Raw genomic sequence first — 12,500 nt, 5'->3', positions numbered from 1 at the left:
CGACTGTCCGTTTGGAGAATGTCCGCTCTACTTCAGTGCTCTCCAAAATTCACAAATGATTTTAAGGTTTTTATTCTCACAGTCACAATTCGAACACCTCAGGTACAACTCTCTGACACTCGCACTGTCACAAAAACTGCACGTAAATCTACTCTATCCTTATTCTTTTATCGCTCATAGTTTGGCCACACAGGAGTTTCCGGTGATTGCTGATTTTATCTATTGGTTCAGCTTACATTCATGTCAAATGGCCACGTCCTATTTGTCACGCAATATGATAACAACACGTTTCCGACATCCCTACAGACCCATAGGCAGGATTTTCTTGGGGAGATGAGTATGAATACAGGGAGCAGCGGGATGCAGCCATAGAAAAACAATTTTATACCCAGTCCGCAGTAGGGCGCATTTAGTCCCGCAGTCTGTGTTTTTATAATCAGAGTCCATGTTTTATACCCAGTCTGTAATACTTAATCCGCGTTTTAAACACAAACGGTAGTCCGCAGTCTGAGTATTATACTGACCGGGGGAATGTCCGTCAATTGCAGTAACAGAGTGGTAAATGACTAAATATTTATAGGGACACATGATCAGGGATGTTAGGGACGGTTGATCAGTGCTAGGGACAGTCGATCATTGCTAGGGCCAGTCGATCACTAGTAGGGACAAATGATCATTGCTAGGGGCGGTTGATCATTGCTAGGGACGGTTGATCAGTAATAAGGACTGTGGGTCAATGTTGGGGAGAATAGACCATATTCGTATTCTCAGTATTGGACTGGAACTAGCGCGCAATGGAGGCTAATGCGGGGGAATCTTTTCAAATGCAAATACTTTTTAATATATTCCCCGCATTAGCCTCCATTGCAAGCTAGTTCCAGTCCAATACTGGGAATGCGAATATGGTCTATTGATAGCGAGTGATGGGCGACTATCGGTACATAATGTGTCCCCATACATAACGTACCTACCAAGAAAAGATGGCGGAGATCGATTAAAACAACCAAGCTTTAGTAATCTTTTTATTGTTCAAGGTAGTTAAGGACGGTGCCTACTAATTAAAGATATTTTTGCCCCGGTGTGTGATAATGCAGGAAATGTAGATCTTAACAAGTGAAATCCAAAAAGAAAATTTGGGGTAACCACGCATTTTTCAAAGATAATTCCTGAATAATCTTTGTAACAAGCTTTACCATACAAAGCAATGTATGGCGTTCTTTCTCAAATTGAAGCAGAATTATCTCTGAAAAATGCATGGGTACCTCCAATTTTCTTTTGGATACCAAGAGTACTTACTAAGATCTACTTTTTCCGGAAAGTTTTAAACCGCGCAAAAATATCCCTGTATTAGTAAGCATCACCGATAGGAAATCCGAGTATCTCGAGATGCGCAGAACGTGTGCACAATAACAATAGTAGGCACCGTCCTTAATTTAGGGTAGTCCATTTTGTTAGTCCATTTAGCAGTCCATTGCTCAGTACTAAGGACTGTGGGTCAATGTTGGGGAGAATTGATAGCGAGTGATAAGCGACTATCGGTATACAATGTGTCCCCATACTAACATACCTACCAAGAAAAGATGGCGGAGATCGATCAAAACAACCAAGCTTTAGTAATCTTTTTATTTTTCAAGGTAGGTAATTTAGGGTAGTCCATTTCGGTAGTCCATTTAGCAGTCCATTTAGGTAGTCCATTTCGGTAGTCCATCGTGGTAGTCCATGGACTGGGGGTCAGCGAAATGTACCGACCCCGCGCGGTTGTTCCTTCTAGCGATCAAGTCTATCGACGCAGAAAAGATGTCTTCTTGTAAGGCTAATGATGGGTTTTACTGTTAAGCCAGCTTATAGCCGCCGCCGGCTAAACGATTAAACGTACCCTTTGTCATCCAGCAGCGTGGTTTTCATGATCGGCTATCACACAATTTATCGGAACAAGTGAGCCGCAATGAGGGTTTGTGTAAAATCTGGAACTCGGAACCTGGAACCCGTTTTTTCCCTTACTGACCCTAGCCTCGGAAGTGCCTTTGTCAGTTCTGATTTACGTCACAGTTGCCGGCAAAAACAAAAGAAACCGTGAACGAAAAACCAAAATTAATTAACAAGTAAATACCAAGTAACTTCGAACGCTTGCCGACGACTCTTCGATTAACTATCAACATTCCATTGAGTGAGAACCAGAACCCGAAGTGCGCAAAGATCCCAAGTCTTACCATGTAGGTCCATGTAGAAACGGGAAACAGAAGGTGAGCGAAACAAACATAATTTCATAGTGGTTTCCCTGATTAGTAACAAGTCATATTCTAGAAAAGGGTTTTTAGGCCTAGGGTTAGACAAATGGAAGGTTTAATTTTGGGTTACTTTCGGAAAGGTAAAACAATGACCTGCAAGTACGAGTGACCCGTCAAACTGAAAGTGACTTTTGTTTTAGACCCGGCCCAATCTCGGTCTTAAATTTCTGGGACACTTGATGCCACACATAAGTTCACGAAGTTTCGAAGTTGTAGGGGAAAAAAAACTATTGACTTTTCTCATAAATGCCTAAAGTTATAGCGCAATCAACGTTTGAAAAGGGGGGAAGGGGTTGCATTTTGGGTTGGTGTCAACATCTTTTAGCTGGAATTGTAGCTAGGCAACTAGACGTCATAATCGAGCATTACTTTCAACATCTTGTCTCTTTCAACTTTGCAGTGAAATGGTTTTCCGACATGTGTGACTAGGTCAAAAATGTTCACTTACTTAAATGCTCGGCTTGCATTACAAAACAAACGTGACGTGTTTTAGAATTTCAGCGGTTATGAGCAAAAAGCGTAATGCGGCCTCTCTTTGTCGTATGTTGTCCTCTTTCGTTTGATGAGATGATCGATCATGATGCCGCACGACAAATACGGTTCATCGTAGCCGCCGGGCTGGCTTTAAATGGCTTACCCTTATCCCTTTGAAGACATCGTTTTGACGTCGATAGACTTTACAGCAGCAACGAGAATGATGCCTTCAAGAGTGTAATAATAATAATAATAAGATTGTTTACTTTGTTTTGATCAGGAAAGCCATGCAGTTTTGCAAAAATGTATGCAAATATAGCTTTCAACACGAAGAAAACAGTTTTCGAAGTGACTTGTACTGAATATTCACTACTTTTAATTCCGAAAAACGCCAAAAACTGTAACTCAATCTTAACTCAAACTTAACTCAATCTTAACTCAAACTTAACTCAAACTCAACTCAAACTCAACTCAGCTCGTAACTCGATGAATAGCCGATCCCAAACCATTACACAGAAAGTGAATAATGACACAGTAAGCACAAGGGGAAAGATAATACCTTACATTATGAAATTTTGAACCACGGATACTGTGTTTTTCGCTTTCTGATTGGTTCACTCACTCTCAGTTAACAGCTCTTATACAGTATGACATAATATGGAAACTGATTGCGCCAAGTGTTACCACGCTGGAAACTGATTGCCTTTAAATATGTCCAAGTGTTAAGAATCAAATGAAAATTTAATAAAACAATAATCAATGGATATGATTGAGTTGTTGATCTCATATCAACATGCACTCATGGAATTATAATATTATTGTTCATTATTGTCTTGTTCTATAGGAATTATATGCTTATTAGTATAATTACTGAAAGTTCTCTGCACTGATTGCTTGTCATTGAGATGATTATTATTACGTGATAATCACCGAAGCGGTTTTTTCAAAATAGCCACAAGCTGTTTTGTTCAGGTGACAGACGAATAAATTAATTGTTTTAAAGAAAATGTGTATTATTCAAATAATCAACTATGTAATAGGCGATTTGCATGATGGCATCATTTACTAAGAAATTGAGTTGCTTCTATTGTCAGGCAAATTTAAATTATTGTTTCCGATATTCCCTCAGACTTTATGAATGTTGGTGAATAAAAACCTCAACTTCATCTCGGTTTTTATTAACCGATATTCACCTTGCCTTCGGCAAAACAATAATTGTTAATAATTATTATTTGGTGTTCATACTAATTTTAGTGTTAGACAACTTTCAGTCAGGGGTACGCATCTAACTAAAGCTGTAAGGCTTATTATTATTATTATTATTATTATTAACTACTTAATAACCGAGAGTGAGGTCGTTACGGGAAAATCTCAAACTGCGGCCTGCCCGTATTGACCGCGCGATAGCGAGGACAATACGGTAGGCCGAGGTTTGAGATTTTCCCGTAACGACCGAACGGTCGAGGTTATTAAGTTGTTTATTATATGGCACCAGCAAGAAAAATAAAGCCAACAAGCCAAAGCTGGCGCAGCGGAAGTGATCATTACATCCGGTGATGCGCGCGCTTCACTGTACATTCATCGTTTCAAATCGCAAAAATCAAGTGAACTGACGCGTCTTTCGATCCAAAATAATCTTTATTTTCGTCACAATTTGTTATAGCCGTGAAAAGGTCATGTAGAAGGTTAGGGCCACGTCACAACAAGGAAAATTTTGTCAACATCTCTGAGAATCAAAGGCCAAAGTCAATACGTAAAGAAAAATGTCAACGGCCTCGTGGAAAATGTAAAATGTCATCAGCTGGTAGGTTCAAAATTTCTTTATCGCCCTTGCTTATTGATGACAAACAGCGATGAAATGTTTTCATGAGGCTGACTGTTTTCTTTGTTGTGTTTTCACTTTTTCGCTCCTTTACAAAAGTTTCAATCTCTCCTTGGCTGTTTCCTTCGTTTTCTCTGTCGCCAACTCGTTCATTATTTGTTTCTGTCAAATCACCGTTGTCCAGAAATTCGTACTCATCCGGGTAATAAAATTCACTCTCAGAGTGTTCCTCCTCGTTACTCATTCTCACCCGCTACAATTTTCAGTCAAAAATTAGATGGTCTTTTAATTACCTTTTGCTTTGTTTTTGCAAGCCCGTAATCGGCCCGTGGGCATTACGGGAGAATAATGCCCTACAATTCAGTCATAATTAGCCAATCAGAGCGCGCGTTATATCGGCTACAAACACAAGCCATATAATAATATTATATAATGTACCTGAAGTGTTTGCATGCTTCCAAAGCTTTGCTGCACATGTGTTTTTGTAGCCGTTTTGCAAACTTATAAATATGAAAAAGTTGACCAACATGGTTACTCTGTTACAGTAATGTACTTTTCTGGGCTGTTCCACAACTGATCAGGACAATATTGCCAAACACTGAGTGGAAGACGCTTTGATGCAGATTTCCTGGAATGGTTTCTGCAAAAATATTTGCGAGGAACAGCAAAACCTCGCACAGATCGATGGCATTTAACAGTCAAGGTTACGTGACGTGGAAATTGTAAATCCCAGGTGTTAAGAAAATTCAACTTTGTGGCTGAAGTTCACTCACAGTTTATCTACAGCAAGAAACCCAGTGGTCGATTGTATACGATCAAAGGTGTATGACCGCGCTACGTTACAGTCTTCAATAACAACGGCCAGCCAAACTTATTTTCAAAAGCAAAAACCTTTCGTCCATGAAGACCAAATTGCTCCTGTAGTTCCCGAGAACAGAGAAGAATTTCGTTGCAAGTTCGGTGGTTTCTTTAAGATTTTTGAATAATCTGGGGGCAGACCAACACCCCATGTCAAGAAAATTCACAGTAGCCAAACCAACAAAATGATATAAGAGGACGCATTGCTACTTGACATGCAGAGTTGCGAAGTAATCAATCGTGTGTCCTCGACCGTTGATTTGGAATCGCTGAGTGTTCTCTCCGACCTTGAAAAATATTCCTCTGCCACCCAGGGTATGAGTCGTCTAACTTTCCACAAATTTGACAAATGCTAGAGTGTTATTCTCCACTTCGATCGATCACTGTCTCGATCGTCTCGATCACTTCGAATCTTTAGAGTTTGCGCAGGCGCAGTTACGCGAAAAAAAGCCATTTTACGTCATTATTCTCTAGCCAATCAGCGGTTTTTGCGCTCTGTCCGCGGGCGGCACTTGTCCTCGACAACACCGCTGACATTCGGCAGCAGAATTTCGTTCTTAGCAACAGGCTTGTAGTTAGGAGGAACACCCCTTAAAGACTTTGTGCCAGTTGATTGTTTGTATTGCTTCACTCTTTATTGTTTTAATTTAACAGGATGATACAGGACTCGTTTTGGTTCCACCGACCGTCTTCGGCGCCACATCATTCTCCGCTGGGGTAATCGCAATGTTGTTACCCGAGACACCAGGAAAGCCACTTCCAGACTTCGTCGGAAAGGAAAGCGGAGGAGATGGAAAGGGGGTATTGTCGGAGCAAAAACAAGAATTCGCAGATTACACTTCAACTGTTTAGTTGAGCAATGTAAACTGAATGACGACGTCCTTCTTTTCTTTCGTCCGTGTGGATCAAGGGTGCGTTCCTTTGGGATGATCCGAAAGAGGATCACTGATCCAAGATCACTTGGATCACGGTGCATCAGAGGTACCGATAAATCCACTCTGGGAAAGGATTTTCAGTTCCTTTGAAGCACTATGATTCAAGTGATCTTAGATCAGTGATCCTTTTCCGGATCATCCCAAAGGAATGCACCCCAAGGCAGTCCTCAAAACGTACCGTTTTCTTTTCCGTTTTTGCCTCCAGTTTACTCCCTAAAAAAAAACGTTGTAAATTCTTTTTAAAATAACCTCTGTTATGCACTTTGTATAAATATCTTTTTGTGCCCCTACCTAGTTTTTGCGCCAATATATGGCGGCAGACGTTTTTCTAGCTGTTTTTTCTATTTAAAAGCTGTTGGGGAATTAAATGGTGAATTCGAAACACTGTATCCGTACCGGACTTCTTATGAACTCTATTTCTGTAACATTGGGTAGATCTAGTTTCTGCAATCATGTTGCGGATTATTTCACAATTAGATAATTGGAGCCAAGATGTTAGCTTGTTTGTCTGATTGTATCGGATATTATGAAAAACTAAACTACGGATATCAGATTTCCAGCACTTTAATTGGCTCGCCGGACACAGGCTATCAGGTTTTTGCATGTATATAAATGTATATACCGAAACATTGGATAGCGTTGAACCCGCGCGCAGCTCGCCCGCGCTGGTTGGCTACTTAAACTCTGAATAGCGTTGAACTCGCGCGCTGATTGGTTCGTCAAACTCCGGATATCCTGTGCTATTTACCTCCGAGCAACTCAGGAAAAAATGGCGTCCCGATTTGCATCCGTGACAAGTGAAGAAAACATCTATTGTGCTGTGTATTATCTCACTGTGTTAGTATATACTAAAACAACTATTCACCTCCAAACAATGCGCGCGGAATTTGGGCCCGAAAATGTTGTAATCTTTGCAGGAATAAATGATTTCAAATCATATTTTTGTGCTGTATTATCTCACTGTTTTAGTATATACTAAAAAAACTATTCACCTCAGTGTCGGTAACTAGTGCTAGCCACCTCCACGTCAGTGAATAGTTGCTAACTATTTCTGCTATACCTAATATGGTTAAGGAACGCGTCAGCAATAAAGCGAGCTGAAAACATTTTGCAGCTCTGAGAAAAAACATGGTCGACAAAAGCCGTTTTGGACCGGAATTGACCGAGGCATAAATCGACGCTTTAGTCGACAATACTACCCCCGGAGTTTTAATAAAACAATTATTCTACTCTTGTTTGCTGGATATAAAATAATTATAGCCAACGAGGCACGTTTTCTATCACTTCATATCCAGCGCGCCCTTGTAGAATAATTCTTAAATATTCGCAGATATAGCATTTCTTAATACACTATTTGATATTTCTGTGGGAATAATCATGATTTTGAGTCATTAACGTGTGGTAGCTGAGATTGGAGCATTCATCAATTAATATTCCGGAGCAGTCGTACCTGAAGTTGGGTTCAACTGACGTAACGTTTCACAGATTTTGTTAATTCCCTTTAGGCCAAATATCGTAAAAAGACCTTTTAGGAAGCATGACACACAAAGACCTTTCCGACAAAAGTCCCAGAAATGGATAATTCTTCGCTGGAGGGTGGGAGCAACTGTTGTTTAAACGTTACGCAACACACCTAATAGTGCTTTCCCTAACATTTTGAGCTAATTGTCGCTGTGAGAGACACTCGCTGGAGTCGCGGTAGGTTGTACCGGTACTGAAAAGAAGAAGCCACACTTGCGTTCCCGTTCCCTTTTTTTTTTGATCAAGTACCCAACATCTTGTACAACGAAAGGCTTCAAATGACATACATCATTACGGGGTGCAAGCATGGCGCAGTGGTGAGAGCACACGCCTCCCACCAATGTGGGCCGGGTTCATTTCACAGATTCGATGTCATGTGTGGGTTGAGTTTGTTGGTTCTCTACTCTGCACCGAGAGGTTTTTCTCCGGGTACACCAGTTTTTCCTTCTACTCAAAACCCAGCATTTAATTTGGTGTGTGTTAATTGTTGATTTTAGTTTACCGTGTCCCCAATTACTGCTCCAGCGCTAGAAGACTAGACACTTAAATAAAGTTCCATTCCTTACCATCCACGTTTGCGGCATTCCGTTGCGATGGGGGTGGAAACAAGATTGGGGAAGGGCTCTTTTTTCTCGATCGTGAAAACTTTTTCCCCTTTCTCCCTTCCCCACTGGATTGCGTCTGGTTCTCCAAGGATTTACAGCGAACGGCAGGCTGAAGTTTAAAGTTCCACCAAAAATCTGGGAACTTGCACGCTTGATTTCGGCTTCTTTCTTGCCTGTTCGCTACACTTATCTAACAGATTCTAAAAAAACAAGAGGGAGACAGCAAATTCTCAAGAAAAGGGAATAGCTTTTTTGAAATGAAGAAGCCTGCCGTTTGCCTTGCCCGTAAACGCCAGACAAATTTCTTTTGTAAACCATCCATTGCGAATTTTTACGACACTTCCGCCCACTCGATGGAAAGTAAATTTTAATATAGTAAGTGAGACCCAGAGCAGGAAGGTCAATGGTGCTTCAAAGCCAATTTGATAAACAAGGGTTCAGGTTTCTTGTTTCCCAGATGGTAATTTATATTTTTCGTCCGGTTCTGAGTGTAGTCCAGAGAAGAAGATTTCGACAACCGTCACACGACAACAGAAATGGTGGCTTATTGCAAAGGTTCCCTTTCAGAACAACTTTCACGAGTTACTTGAAGACAGGAAAAGGTATATTATTAGCTGCAAACCCATCAGACCGAAATGCAAAGTTAGATCTTTTGGTTGGCCTTTGCTTACGAGTTCTAAATCCTATAAACACTTTGCTAAATTCCTGGTTTCCCAATTTTTTTCACAACAATTTTCGTCTTTGAGGGAACAGGTGTGGCGCAGTGAAAGCATCCGCCTTCCTCTAAGGTGGCCTGGATTGAGTCCCGTATTCCTAATAGCACACGTTCGATATGTCAATATTCACACATGGTTAGCTACGAGGCTTTACGGTTAAATTCCAAGATTGTTTTGTTTCAAGTGAAGCTATGATCCTCGCAGTTATGCACGCAATTTTTGCAAGTGCGCAGAGAAGCCTGAAAAATTCAGGACTGCAACGGGGTTTGAACCCGTGACCTCGCGATTCCGGTGCGACGCTCTAACCAACTGAGCTGTGAAGCCACTGACGGTGGGGGCTGGTCATTTGTGGGTTCTAAAGTTCCCGTGAGGAATGAATCAATGATGAAATGATGTATGAAATGAATCATATGTGAACTGCGGATATGAAATCAAGTGAAGCTATGATCCTCGCAGTTATTTACGCAATTTTTGCAATTGCGTATAGAAGCCTGAAAAATTCAGGACTTCAACGGGGTTTGAACCCGTGACTTCGCGATTCCGGTGCGACGCTCTAACCAACTGAGCTATGAAGCCACTGACGTTGGGAGCTGGTCATTTGTGGGTTCTAATGTTCCCGTGAGGAATGAATCAATGATGAAATGATATATGAAATGAATCATATGTGAACTGCGGATATGAAATCAAGTGAAGCTATGATCCTCGCAGTTATGAACGCAATTTTTGCAATTGCGCAAAAAAGCCCTCTGCTCTGAAGCTATGATTTCATATCCGCAGTTCACATATGATTCATTTCATATATCATTTCATCATTGATTCATTCCTCACGGGAACATTAGAACCCACAAATGACCAGCTCCCAACGTCAGTGGCTTCATAGCTCAGTTGGTTAGAGCGTCGCACCGGAATCGCGAAGTCACGGGTTCAAACCCCGTTGAAGTCCTGAATTTTTCAGGCTTCTATACGCAATTGCAAAAATTGCGTAAATAACTGCGAGGATCATAGCTTCACTTGATTTCATATCCGCAGTTCACATATGATTCATTTCATACATCATTTCATCATTGATTGTTTTGTTTAGAACTCTCCTTGAGACTTATGAGACAAAGAAAACAGAACTCCACCGTGAAATTTGACCATAAAGCCTCGTAGCCACGCCTGAATATTTACATATTTAACTCGGCCTATTCGCTGCTTCTTCACTCGACTCCGAAAGGATTTTCTCCCGGTATTTCCCTCGTATCATAACATTTGATTTACAGTTTTCATAAAGTATTAGAACTCGGCCATACAGACTTAACAGTTACTATTAGAGGGTAATGTGAAGTGCTTGTTTTCTACCCATATAGACCATGTGAGCATTGGCCCTACTAATGAAATTGGGTCCACACAATGACAGAGAACAAATCTGACCAGGGTGGGAATTGAACCCACGACCTTCGGGTTAGATAACCGCTGCTCTACGGACTGAGCTACAAGGTCAGACGGGAGCAGGTCGTGGGAATTTAAGATGACAATAGGGCCGTTTATACGAGAGAAAATAAGCTGCGGCTAACTCTGGCTGCGGCTTACGTAAGCTGAGAAAGGAACTATTTATACGAGTATAAACTCCCCGGCCAGGATAAGCCGCGGCTTGAGAAAGCCGTGAACGTAGATTTTGTACCATTTATACGGGGTGTTCGCGGCTTACGTAAGCCGCGGCTAGAGTTAGCCGCGGCTTATTTTCTCTCGTATAAACGGCCCTAATGTCACCCTGGTCAGAGTTTTTCTCTGTTCTCGTATGGGCCTGTTACACAAGAAATCCACACAATGTTGAGGTATCCCACGTGTATTTCTACAGTTTAAACTTGACTTTTTAGCGTTACAACTTCTCTTCAAAAGCACATGGTTTTTCTCTGACGTCACATGACGTCGCATACAGTGTCCAGTCCCCTGGCGCATTTCTATAGGAGGAGGAGGAGAAGCAGTAGGCGCTCAGTTGGCTAGTGCGTGGCTTTCGGAGCGAGAGGTCCTCGGTTCGATCCTCGGTGACTTCACCGTCTGTTTCCACTTTCCTCTGATCCGTGTAGCTATAGCCTTAAATATCCCTAAAACGGAACACTCACAGAGGGAGGGGGAGGGGGGGGGGAGGGGGGGAGGGGTAAAGGGCGTACCGTGGGCTTCCATTGATACCAGTTTCGTAACTGTAGTAACTACCGACGTTAAATAAAGTAACTTTACCTTTACCTTATATCTAACAGGCCCAATTCCATTAGTAGGGCTAACGCTCGCATGGTTTATATGAGTAGAAAACTACCACTTCACATTACCCTCTAATAGTTAAATCTGTTGAAATATAAGTGTACACGGCCAACGTTACCCTTCCTTGTACATATAAACTTGCGACAGTTGCTATTGTTTTGTTATCCTCCAAGTCAGGCTCAAAAAACTGTTTTGATTTATTTCTTCATTTCCTTGTTTTTCGGAACCTGTTATTATCCGATCGAAACAATTAACTTAAGAATACTTAGAATGAAATTCGGGAAAACTGATTACAATCTTGCTTCGTTATCATTATAAATATTTTGCAATTGACTTTTACCTCATAATTGAGAAATAAGCAAGCTTAAGTGAGTATTGTCGTCAAGGCTCTCTTAGAGCGCCGAAGTGAACTTCCTCGGAGAACCATGCGTAAATTCGAGACTGGCCAAAGATTACGAAACGCATTAGTGTATATATGTTACAACTATTAGAGAGGTTAACCATGACGTTAGCCCCAAACGGCAAACGACGTGAGTGAAATTAGTGTTTTGCCAAAAATGTAAGAACCCTGCTGGATATTAGCTCATTTCTGTCCTGTTATCTCGAGATATCAAGAAACTTTTTAAAGGAACGAGACAAGTTAAAATGAGAGAATTTTCACGCTTTTATGACAAGTAGGAGCCTGCCCTTTCCCGTTGGCTGTAGACGTCATACTTAAAGGGAAAGTACGGCCTAGAAAAAGTTATTCGGAATCGAAAGTTCTTTATCTGCATTGTCTTACTTGACCACTCATTTGGGCTTTAAGTATTTAACTGGCCAACAATAAAGCTTCAATTGAAATCCGCCATCTTTGTTTTTGTATATGCCAACGACGCTATGACGTAGTAATAGTCAAGGATTTCTCCTGATGACTAGATGTACTTGACTTAACAAGGAAAACATAGTCGAGGGGAGCGATACTTTGTGGACTTGAATCTTGATCCAGAGGGTAAATTGTATTAATATTGGCTCCACCATCAGAACAGATTTACCTCGTGGTC

The 12,500-nt window shown here is 41.2% G+C and overlaps 1 protein-coding gene and 2 non-coding genes across 3 annotated transcripts in view; 1 reads left to right on the top strand and 2 right to left on the bottom strand.

Moving 5' to 3' along the window:
• LOC138042979 (tetratricopeptide repeat protein 28-like) overlaps positions 1–12,500 on the bottom strand; it is an 81,946-nt gene that overhangs the window by 27,118 nt on the left and 42,328 nt on the right. The gene's annotated exons all lie outside the window — the stretch shown is intronic.
• On the bottom strand, positions 9,723–9,795 carry Trnas-gga (transfer RNA serine (anticodon GGA)). Its single transcript has one exon. It is a non-coding gene; the product is annotated as a tRNA-Ser (tRNA).
• Positions 10,090–10,162, top strand: Trnas-gga (transfer RNA serine (anticodon GGA)). The gene has a single exon. It is a non-coding gene; the product is annotated as a tRNA-Ser (tRNA).

Source organism: Montipora capricornis, chromosome 3 (genome assembly GCF_036669925.1).
Source record: "Montipora capricornis isolate CH-2021 chromosome 3, ASM3666992v2, whole genome shotgun sequence".
Taxonomy (NCBI): Eukaryota; Metazoa; Cnidaria; class Anthozoa; order Scleractinia; family Acroporidae; genus Montipora; species Montipora capricornis.
The sequence above is the reverse complement of the archived record's forward strand: the minus strand, read 5'-3'. Positions and strand labels throughout refer to the sequence as shown.